Source organism: Triticum urartu, chromosome 7, assembly GCF_003073215.2.
Source record: "Triticum urartu cultivar G1812 chromosome 7, Tu2.1, whole genome shotgun sequence".
Lineage (NCBI taxonomy): Eukaryota > Viridiplantae > Streptophyta > Magnoliopsida > Poales > Poaceae > Triticum > Triticum urartu.
The window spans coordinates 646,687,571-646,699,889 of NC_053028.1; positions in this window are offsets into that span (position 1 = coordinate 646,687,571).

Consider the following 12,319-nt stretch of genomic DNA (forward strand, 5'->3'; position numbering starts at 1 on the left):
AAGCCCAATAATGTTCAAAATAGTAGATAATATAGCTTGGAGCAACCAAAAATTATAGATATGTTGGAGACATATCAGCAGAGTCTATGTATATCAAGCCGACCACTAGTTTCATCATGGATCTTTGCATTTGTGTGAGTGTGTGCGCCAATTTTTTCAATCTAACGTACGTTCACTAGTAGAAAAGGGGGCTTTCGTTCGTGCCTGGCCAGCCCATTAGTCCCGGTTCTTCCACGAACTTGGACCAATGGATGCATTCGTCCCGATTCATGAGCCCGGGGGGCTGGCCGGGGCCTGATGGGCATTGGTCCCGGTTTGTATGGACCCATTTGTCCCGGTTCCAGGCACGAACCGGGACCAATGAGCCTCGCTCCTGGCCCACAAACATTGTTCCCGGTTCTTGGCTCGAACCGGGACAGAAGGCTGGGCTTTAGTCCCAGTTCCAACCATGAACCAGGACAAATGAGTTGCCTATATATACCCCGTCGCTGCAGCAGAGCACTCCACAGTGCTCTGTTTTTTCTAGCCGGCGAGAAGAGGGCATTTGGGTGCTCTAGCTCACCTCCTATGCACACGAGGTGTTCTATGAAATGCCCAAGCCATGCTAGTTAAGCTTTCTCCTCTCGAAGCTCGACCTCCAAGCTCCATTTTCCCCGAGATTTGTCTAGGTTTAGTGGTCTGTCACGTCCCGTCCCCGTCTTCACTGCCGTCGATCGCCCGCGCCGATCTCGTCGCCTGCACCGATCTCATCGCCTGCACCACTGTGGTGAGCCTCTTATCTTCTTCTGAAAGAAAAAAATTCTTACTTTAGATAGATACCTGTCTAATTTTCTTACTTTTATTATTGCTTGTGCTTATATAGTGCGATGGTTTTGGTATCCGCTCCCGTCGGCCCTCGTCGTGGCTATGATTCGGATGTGGTATATATTATCTTTTATAACTATTTGGTTCATTTATTGATTATGACAATTATGCCCATCAAGTTGACATAGATTTTATTTATGTAGGAGGTAGTTGAACCGGAAATTCCAACCGACCCTATTGTCGAGAGGTTAAATTTAGTTCAAGAAGAAAACAATTACTTGAAGGAAAAAATAAAAAAATTGAGGAGGAGAAGATGATATTGGAGTTGCATGTTGCGGATGTCGTCGATGATCACAAGATCAAGATGGATGCAATGCGCTTGAAGATGAGAAAGATTAGAAAATATGCCATTCATACCGAGGCTTGGTATCATTATGTCGTTGGATCAATTTTTACCTTGGTTGTGATTATGATCACATTTATTGTTGCATTGAAAGGTTTCACATAGTTCCAATGTATGGTTTAACTAGATGCTCTGGAGAGCTATATGTTGTTCAATGAGAACTATGTATGTACATTGTTTTTTAATGTGATGATGAACTTCTATTAATTTGGTCACTTATCTATCCATGTGAGCTATATGTACTAAATTGATGATGTAGCTTTCAATGGTGCATTTTATACCCGAAGTGCGTCCAGTTTTTTCCGTAAGCTTGAGTATTCTATAGTCTCACCTAAATAGCTTGGCGTAATCATGGTCATAGCTGTTTCCTGTGTGAAATTGTTATCCGCTCACAATTCCACACAACATACGAGCCGGAAGCATAAAGTGTAAAGCCTGGGGTGCCTAATGAAGTCAGAAAGGGTTGAAAATTGATGATGTGGCTTTGAATGGTGCATTTTGAACACAAAAAAAGTATGGAGTTCAAATAAGTTCAAAAAAATGAAATCCCTTTGTAACAGACGAGTTTCCGTATGAAACCCTGATAATTCGAAAGAGATTGTGCATTTTGTAGACGAAGTGCATCCAGTTTTTTCCGTAAGCATCTCTACTTTGTTGCACATGCTATGTGGGTGAAATGATGATACCATGCCAACTTTCAACCTTTTAAGAGTTCATTTGTAGTGCTTTTCAATTTCAAGGTCTTATAGCTCAAAATAATCAGTAAATGCATGAAAAATAACAAATGAAGTCAGGAAGGGTTGAAAATTGATGATGTGGCTTTGAATGGTGCATTTTGAACACAGAAAAGGTATGGAGTTCAAATAAGTTCAAAAAAATGAAATCCCTTTGTAACAGACGAGTTTCCGTATAAAACCCTGATACTTCGAAAGAGATTGTGCATTTTGTACACGAAGTGCATCCAGTTTTTGTCGTAAGCCTCTCTACTTTCTTGCACATGCTATGTGGGTGAAATGGTGATACCATGCCAACTTTCAACCTTTTCAGAGTTCATTTGTAGTGCTTTACAATTTCAGAGTCTTATAGCTCAAAATAATCAGTAAATGCATGAAAAATAACAAATGAAGTCAGAAAGGGTTGAAAATTGATGATGTGGCTTTGAATGGTGCATTTTGAACATAGAAAAAGTATGGACTGCAAATAATTTCAAAAAAAATGAAATCCCTTTGTATCAGACGATTTTCTGTATAAAACCCTGATACTTCGAAAGAGATTGTGCATTTTGTACACGAAGTGCATCCAGTTCTTGCCGTAAGCCTCTCTACTTTCTTGCACATGCTTTGTGGGTGAAATGATGATACCATGCCAACTTTCAACCTTTTCAGAGTTCATTTTGTAGTGCTTTTCAATTTCAGGGTCTTATAGCTCAAAATAATTAGTAAATACATGAAAAATAACGAATTTCAGGGTCTTTCAGTAAAAAGAATTATCATAAAATAAAATAAATAAGTAATTTGAAACAAAATAATATAAACTTTAATAAAATATATAAGTAGAAACAAAATAAAATAAAATAAAATTTATGAAACTAAAAATATCAAAGTATTTTCTGTTCAAAACATTATAAGCAACCTCTAAAATTTATGAAACTAAAATTATATAAAATTGATGCAACTAAAATTATCAAAGTACTTTCTGTTAAAAATCATTAAAAGCAAAAGGAATTTTCATAAAGAACTTTTTTTGTTAGAAACTTTAATAGCAAAAATAATTATCATAAAATAAAATAAGTAAGTAATTAGAAACAAAATAAAATAAAATAAATAAGTACTTTGTTGTAAGTAGAAACAAAACAAAAAATGAAAAATTTGCCACCTACTGGGCCACCACAGCCTGAATACGACTAGAAACCCATCAATGGGCCAGGATTCAGGCCCGCAGAAGGCCCAGTAGGCCCATCAGGCACAGCAGTCACAATTAGGCCCGTAAGCCTGCAATGGAGAGGAGCTCGAGAGGGGTGCGACAGTGGGGCTTATAAACCACTGTGCGCCCCTCTCGACTAGCGAGGTGGGACTAAACTCCCACCACCACCCGGCTGTGCAAGGCCTTTGGTCCCGGTTCGTGGCACAAACCGGGACTAAAGGGGTGCATTGGTTCTGGTTCGTGGCACCAACCAGAACCAATGCACCCCCTTCAGTCCCGGTTGGTGCCACCAACCGGGACCAAAGGCCACCGCTTCCCGCCCTTTGGGCTGCTGAAAAGATGCCTTTGGTCCCGGTTGGTGGCACCAACCGAGACTAAAGGGTGCATTGGTCCCGGTTTGTGCTATGAACCAGAACCAATGCTCTGAGTATATAAGCAGGACTTGTGAAAATTTTCACTTCTCATCTCGCAGTTCCGCCCCGACGACGCCGACGACATCGACGCCTCCAGGCTGGCGCGCGCCCCCGTCCGCCGTCACCGTCGCCCTTGCCCCGGCCTCGCCGCACCCTGCCCCGACGTCAACGCGCCCTGCCCCGATGTCGGTGTCAAAACTGGCGGATCTTGGGTAGGGGGTCCCGAATTGTGCGTCTAAGGCGGATGGTAACAGGAGGTGGGGGACACGATGTTTACCCAGGTTCGGGCCCTCTCGATGGAGGTAATACCCTACTTCCTGCTTGATTGATCTTGATGATATGAGTATTACAAGAGTTGATCTACCACGAGATCGTAGAGGCTAAACCCTAGAAGCTAGCCTATGGTATGATTGTTTGTATATCTATCGACTAGCCTGGCCCTGGTTTATATAATGCACTAGAGGCCTAGGATAACAAGAGTCCTAGCCAAATACGCGGTGGGGGAGGAGTCCTTGTATTGACCACCAAGTCTTGTGGAATCTTCCTTGTATGCGGCAACTATCCGAACTGGCCCATGAGTATACAGCCATGGGGGTCCTCAGCCCAATCTAACTGACCGGGAGACGGCGTGGTGAGTACCCCCTAGTCCAGGACACCATCAGTAGCCCCCTGAACTGGTCTTCAAGTTGGGGATGCTCCTCGATTCTTCTGAACTGTTCTTCATCTTCGGTCGTCGGTCTTGAAAACTGGTTCAACAAATCTTCTACGATCTTGAGGATTACCAATGTGCATCCGAAGAGTTTGTACGTCGGGTATCCAAGGAGCCCCTTTAAGTTTTCGGCCTTTATCAATGCCTTGTTTATTTTTGTGCCACGCATCGGGTTTGAAGTTGTTCCCGGGCAGCACCGCCCTCTTGCGTCTGAGCTCTAACGCCGGACTGCATTCGAGGCATCTTTTTCAGATGAGTACCAATGTCGGACCGCTTCTGAGCTACAACGCCGGAATGTATCCGAGCTCCAACGTCGGACTGTATCCGAGCTCCAACGCCGGACTGTATCCGAGCTCCAACGCCAGACTATGTCCAAGCTCCAACGCCGGATTGTATCCGAGCTCCAACGCCGGACTATATCCGAGGTGTCATAAATCATCTTGGTTCAAAAAAAGTTGAAGGAGTTTTAGCCGAGCTTAATGCCGGAAATGCCCTCTATGGAGCCAGCCACTAGCGCCGGAGCTTTATGCCAGACTGCTTCCGAGGTGGTGCACCACCCCGACTGCTGGCCGATTTTTTGTCAATATTTTTTATTGGTGCAATTTATTCTCTGCCGAGATATATAGCCATTAGCCCTCAAGCTGTGTATCGGTCTAAAACCCGAGATGCACTTGAAGGATGACATAAAACTGCTGATCCCAGTAGCCACTGAGACTCAGGTTGATTTGCAAAATCGGTCTGAGGACCAACTCCTAGCTTGGAAGAATACTTTGGGACACAAAAAGTGGTGTGCAGAGTCCTCGAGACTCAGGTTGGGTGCGGCCGACCAACCTGAGGATCATAATCTCCTCGAAAACTATATTGCACTTAAATTTTCTACACTGGATTGCCAATGCAGTAGCCCCTGAGACACTGGTCGGGTGGCAACACCAGATCAGGGGATCGATACGCCCCTTTAATATTAGTAAATGATAAGCCCGAAGCCCAATAGCCCCCGAGCCTTAATGCGGGCACGGGTGGCCGAATTAAGGATTGATATCCAGAGTAAAATCACAAATTATGTGTAATGATTCAATGTATCCAAGTACTTTACATCATTAATGCTCGGATCCGCATTATACAAAACTATGCATATTTAGCAATATCCGAGAATGTTTTTGCCGAATCTCTAATGGTGTCCGGCGTTGCACTGCGAGACTTGTGCTGAAAACACACAAATAGTTTAAAAGTTCCATAAGCTTGGAAAACCAAAAAAACGTCAGTAAAAACTTGACGTCCGAATAAGATCAAGTGTTCGGTGCCAATCCGAAAATTGGTCTTACTTTTGTGCTTCTGTCGTGCATTAATATGACACATCCGATCTCAAGACTTCAAGCGGGCCAGCCTACGGCTGCAGCCTCCTATCCCGAAGGCGGAGTGCTGCTCGTTAGACCAGTTTAGCAAACTAAACTCGAGCGGTCACTAGAGAGAAAATGGGTTATCTGGCTATTGACCACACACTCGCGTCGAAAAAGGAGTGATAGAAAAAGATTTTGCGACGACTAGGAAGAAAACACATTTACTATAAAACAACTCCTATAGATTTTAAGATCCCCCAAGTGACTTGGGTAAAAGAATTTTATGTGTAATGATTGTATGTACCGAAGTACTTATATCATATCTGTGTTCACCCGAACTTTAAACGCGTCTTAACCGACCGTTGGCTTCTCCCTTTTCGACCAAGGGTCGAAAAGTGTTATGTACTCCACCTGTCGAGAATATCGACGATGTTTCCGATAACCAGGCAATCAAGCCATAAGGCTGTAACAGACAAAGCGCGCTCAGGGAACTTATGCTATATTACTAACGAAGTGTAAGAAGCATCTTCGAAGAAAATAGTACCCCCACCGATACCTTTCTTCGGTTGTTCATTGTTACTATAAGACTTGTGCAATAGATTTTTTGTACTCATGAGTTCCATTGTGTGCCGACCATGATTGAAAACAATAAGAACGCTAGCTTTCGGCTTCACCTAGTCTGAGGTACTTGAAAGTGCAATATTGCACTAAAGTGTTTTTGACATTGATGACAACTTCATTTGTGTTTCTAACCACATGCTCTAAGTGTTAACAGCCCTGATTAAGCTAAAAGTGAAGCATGGATGGTTATTTCCTCTCTTATTGGAACAAGGAAAAGCGGTGCGCTCAAGAAAAGAAGAGTACTTTAAAGTTTTCTTATTTCTTGAGTCCTTAGGGCAGCCGCACTATTAAGAGGGGGTGCATCATAAAAACATCCGAGGAATCAACTTACCTTCTCACATTGATCTGATAATCCTAGTGCCAAGTCTCTGTTCAGGCCAGAACTTCCGGGGACCAAAATTTCCGGGCGGGGTCTGGGAAGCTTCCGGGGTACCCAGAGAAACTGCACTTTTCGTGCGATCTCTCTGTGTAGCCCGGAACCTCACCGGACCCTGGCCGGAACTTCCATCACCCGGAACTTCCGGGCACCGGAACTTCCGTCCCCTGTGTCAGCAGCTTCCGGGGTACTACTGAGTGGTGTAAACCTTCTGTGTAGCCCGGAACCTATCCGGAACTTGGACGGAACTTCCGGGGTCCGGAACTTCCGTCTGTAGCCGGAACTTCCGGGCTGCGCAGAAATCTTCCTCCAACGGCCAGATTTCATCCCTACCTATAAATAGTCTTCTTCTTCCTCACGAAGGGGTTGACGACTCCATTTCTCTCACCTCCATTTTTTAGACCTCGATTTCTTGGAGATCTCCCTCCTTAGCCAACCAAAGCTCTTGATCTTTTGAGAAGCAAAGGAGAAGTGCTCGATCTACACATTCACCAAAGCGAAAGTTGATTCCCCCTTGTTTTTGTGGTGCTTCTTGTTACTCTTGGAGGTTGGAGACTCCTAGGCGGTAGGAGTGCTCCGGCGAGAAATCGACCATTGTGATTTCCCCTGGAAAGTTTGTGAGGGTTTGGAGACCACCCCAAGGTCTACCACTAGTGGTTGAGAAATGCCTTCGTGGTGTTGTCTCAAGGAGAGAATAGGGTGAGCCTTCGTGGCGTTGGTGTGCCTTCGTGGTAACATCCACCTCTCTAAACGGTGACGTAGCTTCCCTCCAAGGAAGTGAACATCGGCATACATCCTCGTCTCTTGGAGTTGCGGTTATTCCTAACCCTAACTCTTTACTTGTGGTTACTTGTCTATTAGCACTTACTTATATGATCTTGTGCTTGCTTACTCATATATATTTGTGTCACTTCTTTATCTTTCTTAGCTCATTAGTATCATACTTACAATTGTTAGGCTCACTTTCATTTTCTGCATTATTGCCTAAAATTGCTTAGTAACAATTAAAATTTGTAATTGTACCTATTCCCCCCCCCCCTCTAGGTCCAACTCGATCCTTTCAATTGGTATCAGAGCCTCGTGCTCTATTCTTGTGGCTTAACCCCCCTAGAGTGAGATCAACCCCGATGGGACTCCCCTTGTTGTAGATCCGAAGGATAAAGGCGAGGCTTCTTCTGAAGTAAAGACCTTTACTTCTGAGGATCTAGAACGGGCCCTTGCTAAGCAAAAGGAGGAGCATGATGCTTCTCTTGAGGCCTTGCTCCAAATGAGCATAGCCACATTGTCCACGCTGCTTGCACCACTTTCGGGTGGTGCGGCTTCGAGGCCAACTGTGCCTACTCCGTCACTTGGTCAACAACCTCCTAGCAATGAACACTCCAGTGTTCCTTGGCTTTATGCAAGACCCCAAATTGAGAAACTGAAATATAACCCTCAAGGCAAACCTCCTTTACTTGATGCCACTTCCGATTTTGCCTTGTGAAGAGTTGCTATGCAGGATCATCTTTGATATGGAAATGATGAGATGCTGGAGATCTTCGAGTATGGCTACCATGTGGTTGATCCAAAGAATCCTACACCAAGAGAAATTTATGACAAGAATCTCAATGACACTGCAACCATGTGTATAAGGAGAGGTATGGTTGAAAAGCAAAGGAGACCTTTCATACACATCACAAGTGCCAAGGAACTATGGGAAAGTATTATAAGATCCAAGACCGGTACCTCCACCCTCTGGAGTGCTCAATATGAAATTTCCAAGGGGCAATTGCAAAACTTTTGTATGGAGAAAGGTGAAACTCCCAATCAACTCCTTGAGCGCCTCATGACTCTCACCGCGGATATTGAGTCGTGTGAGTGTGACAAGACACAAGATGGATTCAACATGACTAAGCGATTCCTTGTGGACAAGTTGCTCCATGCTCTTGCTCCATATCACCATCAAATGGTATGGGACATAAGACAACACCATGCCTTCAAGGAAATGACTATAGATGACATCATATCCACTTTCCAGCTATTTAAAGAGTCAAAGGCAAATGCTACAAAACATCTTGCCATGCATGGTACTCCATTGTCAAAGATCAATCTTGCATTGAAGGCTAAGCATGTATGTGAAGATGAGCAAAGTGAAGAAGAAGAAGATGATGATGATGATGATGATGATGATGATGATGATGATGAAGATCGTGATGAGGTTGAATCCGATGAGGGCCCTTCATATGAAGACATGGCTCTCTTTGTCAAGAATTTTAGCGCAGGAAAATTCAAGGGAAGATTTCAAAAGAAGAAAGTAAGAAAATGCTACAACTGTGAAGAAACCAACCACTTCTCAAACGAGTGCCCTTATGAGAAGAGAGAAGACAAACCAAGGTTTCCCAAGACCTTTCCCAAGAAGAAGTTGCCAAATCCTTTGAACTCCAAGCTCAAGAAGAGAGATGGGAAAGCAATGGTTGCTCAAGAAGAATCCGATCTGGATGATGTTAGTGGTGTTGCCGGGGTTGCTCAAGATTCTCAAAACACATTGAGGCTAGTCAACAAGAGTGGTGAAGTTGTCACCTACAACTACATGAAGGATTACAAGGGCAACGCTCACAAGTGTCTCATGGCGAAGGCCGTGGTAGAAGATGGAGAGGACCAACACTCTCCTGACAAGGTCAAGGTAACCCCACGATCAAACCCTCCTCTTTTCGCTCCTCCTACTCTTAGTGATGAGTATATTGATGCGGAGGATAGTTATGAGGATGATGATATAAATGATCCTATGCTTGCTAAACTAAATAAGTTCATGTGCTCCCTTAAAGGAAAGAAGCTCACTATGTTTCGTATGCTTATGGAGATGGTGAGTAAGCACACCATTTCCATTAAGGAACTCGAAACCCTCGTCACCGAGGAAAAGGAAAATTATGAAGTCCTTGAGCGAAAAGTCCAATATGAGGAAGCACACAATGATGAACTATGCTTAAAAATTGGTGCAAACATTGATGTTCATACTAGAGATCTTGCCTCCTTGAAAACGGCTGTCGGCTCTTGCGAAGAGTTGATGAATGATAAAAGTAAGCTTGTAAAGTCTAATGCTTCTCTCTCTAAGGATTGTGAGCTTCTATCCGTGTCCCTCACGACCAAGGAAGAAGAGCTCACCCTTCTTACAAAGAGTTTTGAGACACTCAAGCTTACTTATCTTGAAACTCTAGCCAAGGCTTACTCTTCTCCTATTATCAATGTTGATGCTTGTACTACTAACTCTAGTAGTGATCTAGCATCTATTCTTGAGGAGAATCGCTTTCTCAAAGCTTAAATCGAGAAAGGGCTCATGACATGTGCTCAAGGGAAAAAGAACCTCAATGAGGTGTTGAGCCAACACAATGAAGTGTTTGCCAAAGAGGGACTTGGGTTTGACCCGAGCACAAGCAAGAAGAAGACATCCTCTCAAAAGTGCACCACCCCTCTAAAAGAAACTTTTGTACGAGAAGGGCACAAGGAGAAAGGTAAGGTCGATTGTGGTAAGGCCACAAGGGGCATGCCCATTGTCAACAAGCCAAAAGAGTTCATGCCTCCATCCTATGTTCTTCGTAAGACTAAGGATGGAGAAGTTTATGCAAAGTTTGTTGGTCCTCGAAATGCATTTCAGTTTTATGCTATTTGGGTCCCTAAGACCCTTGTGACTAACTTGAGAGGTCCCATTGCAAAATGGGTGCCTCTAACCAAGTAATAATTGTGTGTAGGTTGCCTTCTCCGGTGGAGTAAAATGGGTGATTCATAGTGGATGTACCAATCATATGACCGGAGATAGCAAATTGCTCTACGACTTCATGGAAGCTATTCAACCATTTATGAGCATTATGTTTGGTGGAGGATAAAAAGGACAGGTACTCGGTTTGGGTAAGGTGGCTATCACAAATGACATGTCTCTTGCAAATGTCATGCTTGTCCAATCCCTTAAATATCATTTGCTTTCTGTTTGCCAATTGGCTTCTGCTAGTTATGATACAGTATTTGGACTAACGGATGTGAAACTATTTAAGAGAGATACTCTCGAAGTGGCCTTTGTTGGAGAGTTGGATGGCAACCTTTACACGGTTGATTTCTCGAAAGAGAGCACATTCCATGCAACTTGTTTAATGGCCAAGGCCAACAAGGGGTGGCTATGGCATCGCCGGCTAGCCCATGTCGGCATGAGAAATCTTCAAGATCTCTTAAAGGGAAATCACATCCTTGGACTAACAAATGTCTCTTTTGAGAAAGATCGTGTGTGTAGTGCATGCATAGCCAGGAAGCAACATCAATCAAAGCACCCACCCAAGAATATTGTGTCTACTTCCAGGCCTTTGGAGCTCCTTCATGTGGATCTTTTTGGGCCTCCTTCATGGGATAGTCTTGGTGGGAAAAAGTATGGACTTGTCATTGTGGATAATTACTCATGATACACATGGGTGTTTTTCCTCAAGTCCAAAGACGAGACGAAGATCACCTTCATTGATTTTTCCAAGCAAGCACAACACAAGTTTGACAAAGAAATCATGGCAATAAGAAGTGATAATGGTTCCGAGTTCAAGAATTACACCTTGGAAGGATTTCTTAGTGATGAAGGGATTGAACATCAATATTCCGAACCATACACCCCTCAACAAAATGGTATTGTAGAAAGGAAGAATCGTACACTTGTGGAGATGGCAAGGCCCATGTTGGATGAATACAAGTCTCCACACAGTTTTTGGGCCGAGGCTGTCAACACCGCATGTCATGCATCAAATCGACTCTTCCTCCGCAAAATATTGGAAAAGACTCCATATGAGCTCCTAACCGGGAACAAGCCAAATGTCAAGTACTTTCGTGTATTTGGGTGCAAATGTTTCATCCTCAACAAAAAGGAACGGTTAGGAAAATTTCAATCCAAAACAACCGAGGGTATATTTGTTGGCTATGGATCAAACTCTCACGCCTATAGAGTCTACAACAAATCCAATGGATGTGTTGTAGAAACTTGTGATGTGGTGTTTGATGAGTTTAATGTCTCCCATGGGGAGCAAGTTGATCTAAGTGATGTAGGTGAAGAAGATTCGTCTCAAGATATTTTGACCATGGGTATTGGTGCACTTCTTCCAATGGAACAAGAACCTCATAATGATGAAGAAGAAGATGAAAGCCTCACACATCATCAAACAACTTCAACACCCATACCACCACAAGCCCCTATTACTCAACCAATGCCCATAGTCCAAGTACAAGATGATGATCAAGTTCCTCTTCATGATAATCATCAAGAACAAGATCATCCTCAAGGGCAAGTACAAGAAGGTGCAATCATTGACAATGAACCTCAACAAATGCAAGAAGAAGAAGAAGATTTTCCACCACACATTGATGATCCATATGTTGAGGACGTGGATGATGGACATGAAGTTGAACCTTGCGAAACCTTAACCTCCATCATGCCTCGAGTGGCCGGTCGTGTTGATGTTGATAAGATCCTGACCGGCATATCGGAAGGTAGAGTCACTCGTAAACAATTGACAAACTTTTGTGCTCACTTCTCTTTTGTGTCTAGTGTTGAGCCTCTCAAGGTACAAGATGTGTTGATAGACAACGATTGGCTCATTGCTATGCAAGAAGAGTTGAATAGTTTTGAGCGCAATCAAGTGTGGTCATTAGTCAAGAGGCCAACTACGGAACACAACGTAATTGGAACAAAGTGGATTTTCAAGAACAAGCAAGATGAGAATGGTGTAATCA